This window comes from Bos javanicus, chromosome 2 (genome assembly GCF_032452875.1).
Source record: "Bos javanicus breed banteng chromosome 2, ARS-OSU_banteng_1.0, whole genome shotgun sequence".
NCBI classification, from domain to species: domain Eukaryota; kingdom Metazoa; phylum Chordata; class Mammalia; order Artiodactyla; family Bovidae; genus Bos; species Bos javanicus.
This window is the reverse complement of record NC_083869.1, coordinates 3,433,614-3,443,574: the sequence shown is the minus strand read 5'-3', so window position 1 is coordinate 3,443,574 and position 9,961 is coordinate 3,433,614. Positions and strand designations below refer to the sequence as shown.

Genomic DNA, 9,961 nt, shown 5'->3' with positions numbered 1-9,961 from the left:
TCTGTTGTCAGTCTTGAACTTTCTTAACAGTGTGAAAATTTCTTTGGTGTAATTGTTCTGCAGTTCGTGGCTTGTCTGCTCAGTAGCTCCACGGTGGGATTCATGGCAACCTTCTCCAAGAGCGCTTATGCCACAGGCTGTGTCACTCAGGTAGGTTCTCCCAGAGTCTCTGCCCCTGCAGCAGGCCACTGCTGACCTGTATCTCCGCAGGAGACTCAAACATAGGTCTAGCTCAGTCTCTGTGCAGTCTCTGGGTCCTGGTGCAACCCCATGGACTATACAGTCCATGGAATTCTCCAAGCCAGAATCCTGGAGTGGGTAGCCTTTCCCTTCCCCAGGTAATCTTCCCAACCCAAGGATCGAACTCAGGTGTCTGACATTGAAAGTGGATTCTTTTTTATTTTATTTTATTTTATTTTTTTAAACGCATGTGGGATCTTAGCTCCTGGAGTAGGGATCGAACCTGCACCCCCTGCCTTGAAAGGTGAAATGTTAACCACTGGACCACCAGGGAAGTCCCTGAAAGTGGATTCTTTACCAGCTGAGTCACAAGGGAAACCCAAGAATACTGGAGTGGGTAACCTAATCCTTCTCCAACAGATCTTCCTGATCCAGGAATTGAAATGACAATCCACTCCAATACTCATGCCTGGAAAATTCCATGGATGGAGAAGCCTGACGGGCTACAGTCCATGGGGTTGCAAAGAGTTGGACACGACTGAGCAACTTCACTTTCTTTTTCTTTCTTTCTTTCTTTTTCTCATATTGCAGGCAGACTCTTTACCAGCTGAGCTCTCAGGGAAGCCCATGACCAACCTAGATATTGTATTAAAAAGCAGAGACATTACTTTGCTGACAAAGGTCCATCCAGTCAAAGCTATGGTTTTTCCAGTAGTCATGTATGGATGTGAGAGTTGGACCATAAAGAAAGTTGAGTGCTGAAGAATTGATACTTTTGAACTGTGGTGTTGGAGAAGACTCTTGAGAGTCCCTTGGACTTCAGGGTGATCAAACAAGTCAATCCTGAAGGAAATCAGTCCTGAATTCTCATTGGAAGGACTGTTGCTGAAGTCAAAGCTCCAATACTTTGGCCATCTGATGTGAAGAGCTGTCTCATTGGAAAGGACTCTGATGCTGAGAAAGACTGATGGCAGGAGGAGAAGAGGATAACAGAGGATGAGATAGTTGGATGGCATCACCAACAAATGGATATGAGTTTGAGTAAATTCCATTAGATACTGAAGGACAAGGAAGTCTGATGTGCTGCAGTCCATGTGGTCACAAAGAGTTGGACACAATTAAGTGACTGAATAACAAGAACAATCAGACTAATGGAAATAAAAGTAAAAATAAAAAATGAGACCTACTTGAAAAACTTTTGCACCACAAAGGAAACAATAAACAATATGAAAAGAAGACACACCAACTGGGAGAAAATATTTTCAAGTGATGAGACTAATAAGGGATTAGTTTCCAAAACTGATGAACAGCTTATGATGCTTAACAGCATTAAAGCAACCCACTCAACAAGTGGGCAGACCATGTAAATAGACATTTATCCAAACAAAACATACAGATGGACAAGAGACACATGAAAATGTGTTCATCATCACTATTTATTAGAGAAATGCAAATCAAAACTAAAGTGAAATATCACCTCACAGCAGTAAGAATGGTTATTATATATAAAAAAAAAAAATCCACAAACAATAAATGCTGCAGACAGCATGGAAGATGGGAACCCTTCTACTCTCTTGGTAGGAATGTAAATTGATACAGCCACTATGGAGAACAGTATGGAGCTCCCTTAAAAAACTAAAAATAGAAAAATAGGGCTATGATATGACCCTGCAATCCCACTCCTAGGCATATTTTGAGAGAAAACATGTTCTAAAAGGACCACTGTGTTAATTGCAGCAATGTTTACAATAGCCATGACATGGAAAGAGCCTAAATGTTCAACAACACAGGGATGGATACAAATCTTGTGGGATATATACAATGGAATATTAATCAGCCATTAAAAAGAATGAAATAATGCCATTTGCAGCAACATGAATGGCCCTAGAGAGTGCCATACTGAGTGAATTACGTCAGACAAGGAGAAATATTGTATGACTTTCCTTATATGTGTAATCCAAAAACAAATGACCCTAATAAACTTACTTAAAAAACAGAAAGAGACTCACAAATGTAGAATATGATCTTATGGTTGCTGGGGGGAAGGTATAATTAGAGAGTTTGGGATGGTCATGTATGCACTGCCATATTTAATATGGATATCAACAAGTGTTGGGAGCTGCGTTAGGCATTACTGACAAAATGGAGGCACAGCCCCAACACCCTCTCCTCATCTCGCAGTCATGGCCCTGGGATAAAGGAGTTGTGCCTTGTGATTCTGATTTGTTCTTTCCTTTCTTCAGTTGAGTTGGCTGGAAAGAATGTTAAGGTGCTTGAGAGAAGCATGAGAAAGCACAAACCCTTCTACAGTTGTGCTCAGAAAATAATCTATAAAATAACCATTAACATTTGTTCAAGGATCCTTACAAAGAATGTCCCAGGATGAGCATGTAGGCTGCAGCTTGAGGCCATGGGAAGGATTGTTATCTGAGACCTGTTTCTGAGAGATATGATTTTGGCAAAAGAAGATTGCTGAGTTTAGGGTTTAGGAATAATTAAGAATAGCTAGTAGCCTTTTTAGGAGATAGTGATCTTAAGATGCTAGGGGCAAACAGGATTTAGAAAGATAAGAAATAAACTGAGGAATGTAGCATGAGTTACAATGTAATCACAAGTTCAGATCAGATCAGATCAGTTGCTCAGTCATGTCCGACTCTTTGCGACCCCATGAATCGCAGCATGCCAGGCCTCCCTGTCCATCACCAACTCCCGGAGTTCACTCAGACTCACGTCCATCGAGTCAGTGATGCCATCCAGCCATCTCATCCTCTCATCCCCTTCTCCTCTTGCCCCAAATCCCTCCCAGCATCAGAGTCTTGCAATGAATCAACTCTTCACATGAGGAGAAGAATACACGTACTTAATCACAAGTTAAGTACAGTAAATCTGGGTGGGGGAAACTAAAAACATCAAACCTCTGACCTAATGCTTTTGTCAAAGTATAAAAGAGAACCGGAAGCTTGAAATAAACATGTAGTTCCATACTATGAGTCAGAGACTACATCATCATCCTCCTACACCGCTCACTGCTTCAGGCTGATTCCCTGGCTGCCAGAGCTGGACTCCGGCAAACGAGGACCAGTTTTATACCATATGGAACTCTGCTCAATGCTTTGTGATAGCCTGGATAGGAGAGGATTTCAGGGGAGAATGGATAAGTGTATATCATAGCTAGTCCCTTCACTGTTTACCTGAAACATGCAACATTGTTAATCAGCTATACCACAATGCAAAATAATAAGTTCAAAAAAGGTTTTGTGATTTTGCATTTTATGTATAAGTGTTTTGAATTAATTTATGTGAAAATCATAAGACCTGTGTGTAGGTATTTTTTCATGAAAGTGAAGTCGCTCAGTCATGTCCAACTCTTTGCGACCCCATGGACTGTAGACTACCAGGCTCCTCCATCCATGGGATTTTCCAGGCAGTAGTCCTGGAGTGGGCTGCCATTTCCTTCTCCAGGGGATCTTCCCAACCCAGGGATTGAACCTGGGTCTCCTGCATTGTAGACAGATGCTTTACCATCTCAGCCACCAGGGAAGCTCTATTTTTTCATAGTAATGTCTAATTATTGCAGCAATATTTTTTGAAATATTATCCTTTCCATTAAAATAGTTTTTCCTCCTTTTCAAAGATCATTTGTCTATAGATGGGTCTATTTCTGGGATTTCTATTTAGTTCTGTCATTCTACATGTCTGTTTTTTCCCTGACACCAAATTGTCGTGATTAGCTTTGTAGTAAGCCTCAAATAGTAATAGTAATACAGTAGATCTCAGACAGCTGAGTCTTCAACATTGTCTTTCCTGTTCACTAGTGTATTAGTTACCCAAGGTCTTTTAACTTTTCAGATACACTTTAGAATTTGATTGTTGGTCTCTACAAAAATGTTTGATAGCACATAGAATTTCAAGGAACCCCAGGTTGCCAAGAAAATCTCAAAAGATAAGAGAGTTGGAGAACTCACTTTTCCTGATTTCAAAACATACTACAATGCTACAGTGGTCTAAATAGTTTGATTCTGGTATAAGGCTAGACATATAGACCAGTAGAATAGAATCAATATGCCAGAAATTAATCATTATATCTACTGCCAATTGATTCTAAACAAATGTGCCAAGACCATTTAATGGAGAAAGAACAGCCTTTTAAACAACTTGTGTTAGGACAACTGGATATCCACATTCAATACAATGAGTTTTCCTATGTCACATATATACAAAAATTAATTGATCAGAACAGATCAAACATATAAGTGTAAAAGTTAAAAGTATAAAAGTCCTAAAGGAAAACATGGGAGTTTTCAACATGTTTTCATGTTGAAAATGTTGAAAAAATGTTTTCAACATTTTTTTTGACTTTGGACTTTGCAATTGAGTGTTAACTATGATACCCAAATACAAGAAACAGAAGCAAAAAGAATACTTTGAATTTCCTTAAAAAAAAAAAAAAAGTTCATCAAAGGGCAATATCAAAAAAGTTAAAAATTCATCTGTAGCATGGTATAAATATTTGCAAATAATATTTCTGAGAATGGTTTGGCATCTAAAATATATTTAGAACTCTTAAACAACCCAATTAAAATCTGGCCAAAGATCTTGCATACACATTTCTTCATAGAAGATAAATAAATGGCTACATAGCACTTGAAAATGTGTTCAGTATCATTAGTCTTTAGGAAAATGTAAATCAAAACCATAGCGGGAAGGAGAACAAGATGGCAGAGAAGTGGACGTGTAATATATCTTTCTCCACGGATACATCAGGAATACACCTACGGACACAGAAGAGCTTGCAGAACACCATCTAGGAGAGGGCAGAAGTACCTGACCACTGGAAAAGAATATATATAACCACACAAAACTCGGTAGGATGAAGGAAGTAGGGGGGAAAAGAGAAAAATTGGTAGGACTGGATCTGCCCTTGGTGGGTGGGGAAACTGAAGCAAGGAACTGATCCCCACATCGGGGCTATTGTTTGGGACAGAGGAAACATTTGAGGCAGAGAGGGTGAAGCAGCTGCTCTGTGACAGTCTAAATGGAATAAGAATCACACAGACAATCCTTGCCACAGCCATATGTACCTCGGACAGGGACGTGGGTCCCCTAGAAGGCACAGTGACTGGAAGCTTGAGTGTAGGGATAGTGGAGCAATCCCAGAACAAGCTCTGCTGTTGACTGCAGGGAAGTGGCCTGAGGGGATGTGAGGGAGGAGATTGTGGTGGGAAATGCCTGTGAAGGAAAACCTGACAGTCATGAAGCCATCACCGCAGCCTCTCTCTCCCCAAATGCCAGGACCACTGGAAGCTGAACAATAGAGAGGTTGGCCCTTTAAATGCCTGATGTGTTGAACAACAGAGTATAAAAGGGGCCCCTTTAAGTGCCTGAAGTGCCCAGCAAGAGAGAAGGACCCCAGCCAGTGGGTTTTCCAAGTGACTGAATGGGTGGATCAGCCAAAGAGCCCCTCTGATTGCCAGCTGCCAGAGGCTAGAAAAAGACTGATAGGGCCATACCTCCTGCAGCGGAGGGAGTCAGTGTTCCAGCACACTTGGCACTGCCAGGGTCCCTGAGACCCAAGCTGCACCACCTTTGCACTCAGTCCTCACTCAGGCAGAGCTGCCACAGGTTAGAAAAAGCCCTAATAGCATCATGTCTCCTGTGACAATAGCTGCCAGTGCTCTCATTTAGTCAGCATTGCCAGGATTCCCATGATCCAAGCAACTGCACCACCTCCATGCATGATCCTAAGTGGGGCAGAACTGCCAGAGGCTAGAAAAAGTCCTTCATCCATGCATGCTGCATCACTTAAGTCATGTCCAATTCTGCGAGTCTGTGGACTGTGGCCTGCCAGATTTCTCTGTCTGTGGAATTCTCCAGGCAAGAATACTGTAATGGGTAGCCATGCCCTTGTAGGGTGCCATATGTCTTGCTGCCCTAGCTGATGCCTCCCCTGAGTACCTGGTGCTGCCAGGGTCTCTGAGACACAAGCAGCTGCGCCACCTCCACACCTGGCCTTCACTGGGACAAACCCAAGTCCTCCAGGGCAGACTCAGGGACAAACCCCTGTGTATGGCTCACATGCAGTGAACTGAAAGTACCTCAGTCATGTCCAACTCTTTGTGACCTACATGGACTATACAGTCCAGGAATACTCTAGGCCAGAACACTGAAGTGGGTAGCCTTTCCCTTCTCCAGGTGATCTTCTCATCCCTGGGATTGAACCCAGGTCTCCCACACAGCAGGTGGATTCTTTACCAGCTGAGCCACAAAGGAAGCACAAGAATACTGGAGTGGGTAACCTATCCCTTCTCCAGCGGATCTTTCAGACCCAGGAATTGAACCTGGGTCTCCTGTATTGCAGGTGGATTCTTTACCAACTGAGCTATCAGGGAAGCCCACATGCAGAGGTAGAGATAAAACCACAGTTGGAACCCAGGGGCGGTGTGGCTAAGGAAGAGAACTCAAAACCTTCCCACCAGTTGGAGAAGCTGCAGATTAAATCTAGATGATCAAGTATTCCATTGTCTATAGAATATACAAACGACAATGGTAGTTCCCACAATAGAAAACACACTAGTTCTGACAACTGTGAACATTGGCGACAAGAACACACACAAGGAGTAGGACCAGATTAGAATCTGAGCTGTCTCCACAGCAGGTCCAGAGACTAGCCCAGTGTTGGAAGGCATCCTAGGAGATGAGGTAGACTGTGTCTCGCAGCAAGGGAAAGGATGCTGACAGCAGACATTCAAGAAAAATATCTATTATTCTTATATTTTGACTTTTTCTGTAGTTGCTTCTGGATTTTCTTTTTCCTTTTACCTTTTCTCCCCCTCTTTGTTGTAGTTATTGATTTTTTAGTACTATTAAATCTATTTAGACTTCCCTGGTCACTCAGACAGTAAAAGCATCTGCTTACAATGTGGGAGGCCTGGGTTCAATCCCTGGATCGGGAAGATCCCCTGGAGAAGGAAATGGCAACCCACTCCAGTATTCTTGCCTGGAAAATCCCATGGATGGAGGAGCCTGGTAGGCTACAGTCCATGGGGTCGCAATGAAGCTTTTGAGAATTTTTTTTTAAATCACACTTTCTATTTCTTTTATATACTCCTGCCTCAACATTGGGCCTGTTGTGGTTTTGTGGTGTTCTCTGTTTTTCTTTTATTCTGTCTCTTTTTTTTTTTTAACTTTAATTTTTAAATTTTCTACATTTATAATTGTTATTTTTTCCTACATTTATCCTTTTGTTTGCTTTTCCAACAAAAGAAAAAAGCCTTACTTTTGCAATATGTATGGCTGTTTGTTCTTTTCCTGTTGTAATCTATAACATATATAAATTTTCTTTATCTACCTTTATGTAACTTTGCATTTCTATTCTTTCTTTTCTTCTTTTTCTCACCATGTTTGTTAGTTTGTTTTATTTTCATTGGTTTATTCACCAGTTGGCATCTTCCTTTAATTTCATTTTCCATTTTGTGCTTTAGTTAGTTTTGTTTTTAACTGTAGATATCATTTTTGGTTTCTTTTGTTTGCTGGGTCAATCTATTGTTCTTTATTTAGTTTTTGGACTCTTTTGATTTTGTCTATTGGTATATATGTATATGTGTATATTTCATTATTTTAGCTATTATTGCCTGATTTTGTAATTGCCATTTGTCTGGGGTGCATCTTTTGTCTCTCACTTTTGTGTATTTATTTTAATCCCATCTAATACCATAAAAAACTCCTATGAAATCTCCGTTGCCCAGCCAGAGATCAAGTGCTGAGGCTTTGGAGTGGGAGTGCTAGCTCCAAGACCCTAGACGACTGGAGAACTTCTCACTCTAGGAAGTATCAGTTAATGGAACTCTCATAAAGGCAACCACTTGTATGTAACACCTGGCATCACCCAACTGACACCAGCACCCTGTGCAGGATGCCTCATCCAAACAGTAAACAAGACAAAATATAAACCCAATCATCAGCAGACAAGATTGCCACCTCAAACAGACCTGGCCATCAGAGAAAAAAGAAAACAACAAAAAAACTAACCTCCTCCCACCAGAATGCTGGCACAAGTCACATCTTATATGAAGCTTACACAAACCACTGGACCAACCTTATGAGGGCAGAAACCAAAAGAAAGAAAGAATGCAACCTTGAAGCCTGGGGAAAGTAGATATCAAGCCCAATAAGTTAAGGAAAAAACAAACAAACAAACAAAACAACAAATAAAAAACAAAACAAAACAGCAAAGGCAGAAAAATACTGCACAAATGAAGGAACAACCTAGAAATATACAAGTTGAAATAAATGAAGAGGAAATAGGCAAGTTACCTGACAAAGAATTCAGAGTAATGGAAGTAAAGGTTATCCAAAGCCTCAAAGATAGCATGGAGAGACCTCAAGAATCAATTAACACATTTAACAAAGACCTAGAAGAAATAAAGCAAAAACAAACAGAGACAATGCAGGCATGCTAAGTCACTTCAGTAGTGTCTGATTCTGCACGACCCTATGGATAACAGCCCACCAGGCTCCTCTGTCCACAGGATTCTCTAGGCAATACTGAAGCGGGTTGCCATTTCCTTCTCCACAAACAATACAGTTACTGAAACTAAAAATACTCTAGAAGGAATCAATAGCATAATATCTGAGGGAGAAGAATGGATCAGTGAGCTGGAAGATGGAATGGTGGAAATAACTGCTGAAGGGCAGGATAAAGTAAAAAGAATGAAAAAAAAAATGAGGATAGTCTCAGAAACCTCCAAGAAAATATTAAACATACCATCATTCTAATTATAGGGGTCCCAGAAGAAAAAGAGAAAAAGAAAATGTATTAAAAAATATTTTGAAGAGATTATAATTGAAAATTTCCCCAATATGGGAAAGAAAATAGTCAATAAAGTCCAAGAAGTGCAAAGATTCCCATGCAGGATAAACTCAAGAAGAAACATGCCAAGACAAATACTAATCAAACTAACAAAAAGTGAAACTGAGTCAGTAATGTTTGACTCTTTGTGACCCCATGGACTATACAGTCCATGGAATTCTCCAGGCCAGAATACTGGAGTGGGTAGCCTTTCTCTTCTTCAGGGGATGTTTCCAACCCTGGGATTGGAACCCAGGTGTCCCACATTGAAGGCAGATTCTTTACCAGCTGAGCTACAAGGGAAGCACAAGAATACTGGAGTGGGTAGCCTATCCCTTCCCCAGCAGATCTTCTTGACTCAGGAAAGTAACAAAGATTAAACGCAAAGAAAGAATATTAAAAGCATCAAGGGAAAAGCAACAAGTAACATACAAGGGAAACCCCATACATTTAACAGTTGATCTTTCAACAGAAACTCTGCAGGCCAGAAGGGAATGGCAGGATATACTTAAAGTACAGAAAGGGGAAAATCTACCACTAAGATATACTCCACATGGCAAGGATCTCATTCAAAACTGATGGAGAAATAAAAAACTTTACAAACAAGCAAAAATTAAGAGAATTCAGTACTATCAAACCAGCTTTACAAAAAATTTTAAAAGGACTTATATAGTCAGGAAATACAAGAGAAGAACAAATGTACAAAAACAAATCCCAAACAATTAAGAAAATGGCAATAAGAACATATATATCAATAATTACTTTAAATGTAAATGGATTAAATGCTCCAACCAAAAGACACTGACTGAATGGACACAAAAGCAAGACCCATATGTATACGCTGTCTACAAGAAGCCCACTTCAGACCTAAAGACACATATAGACTGAAAGTGAGAGGATGGAAAAATATATTACATACAAATGAAAATCAAA

General features: G+C 40.4%; 1 non-coding gene across 1 annotated transcript; it reads right to left on the bottom strand.

Annotated features, from left to right (window-relative positions):
• Window positions 1-3,648: 3,648 nt before the first annotated feature.
• Window positions 3,649-3,720, bottom strand: TRNAC-ACA (transfer RNA cysteine (anticodon ACA)). Its single transcript has one exon. It is a non-coding gene; the product is annotated as a tRNA-Cys (tRNA).
• Between the last annotated feature and the right edge of the window lie 6,241 nt (window positions 3,721-9,961).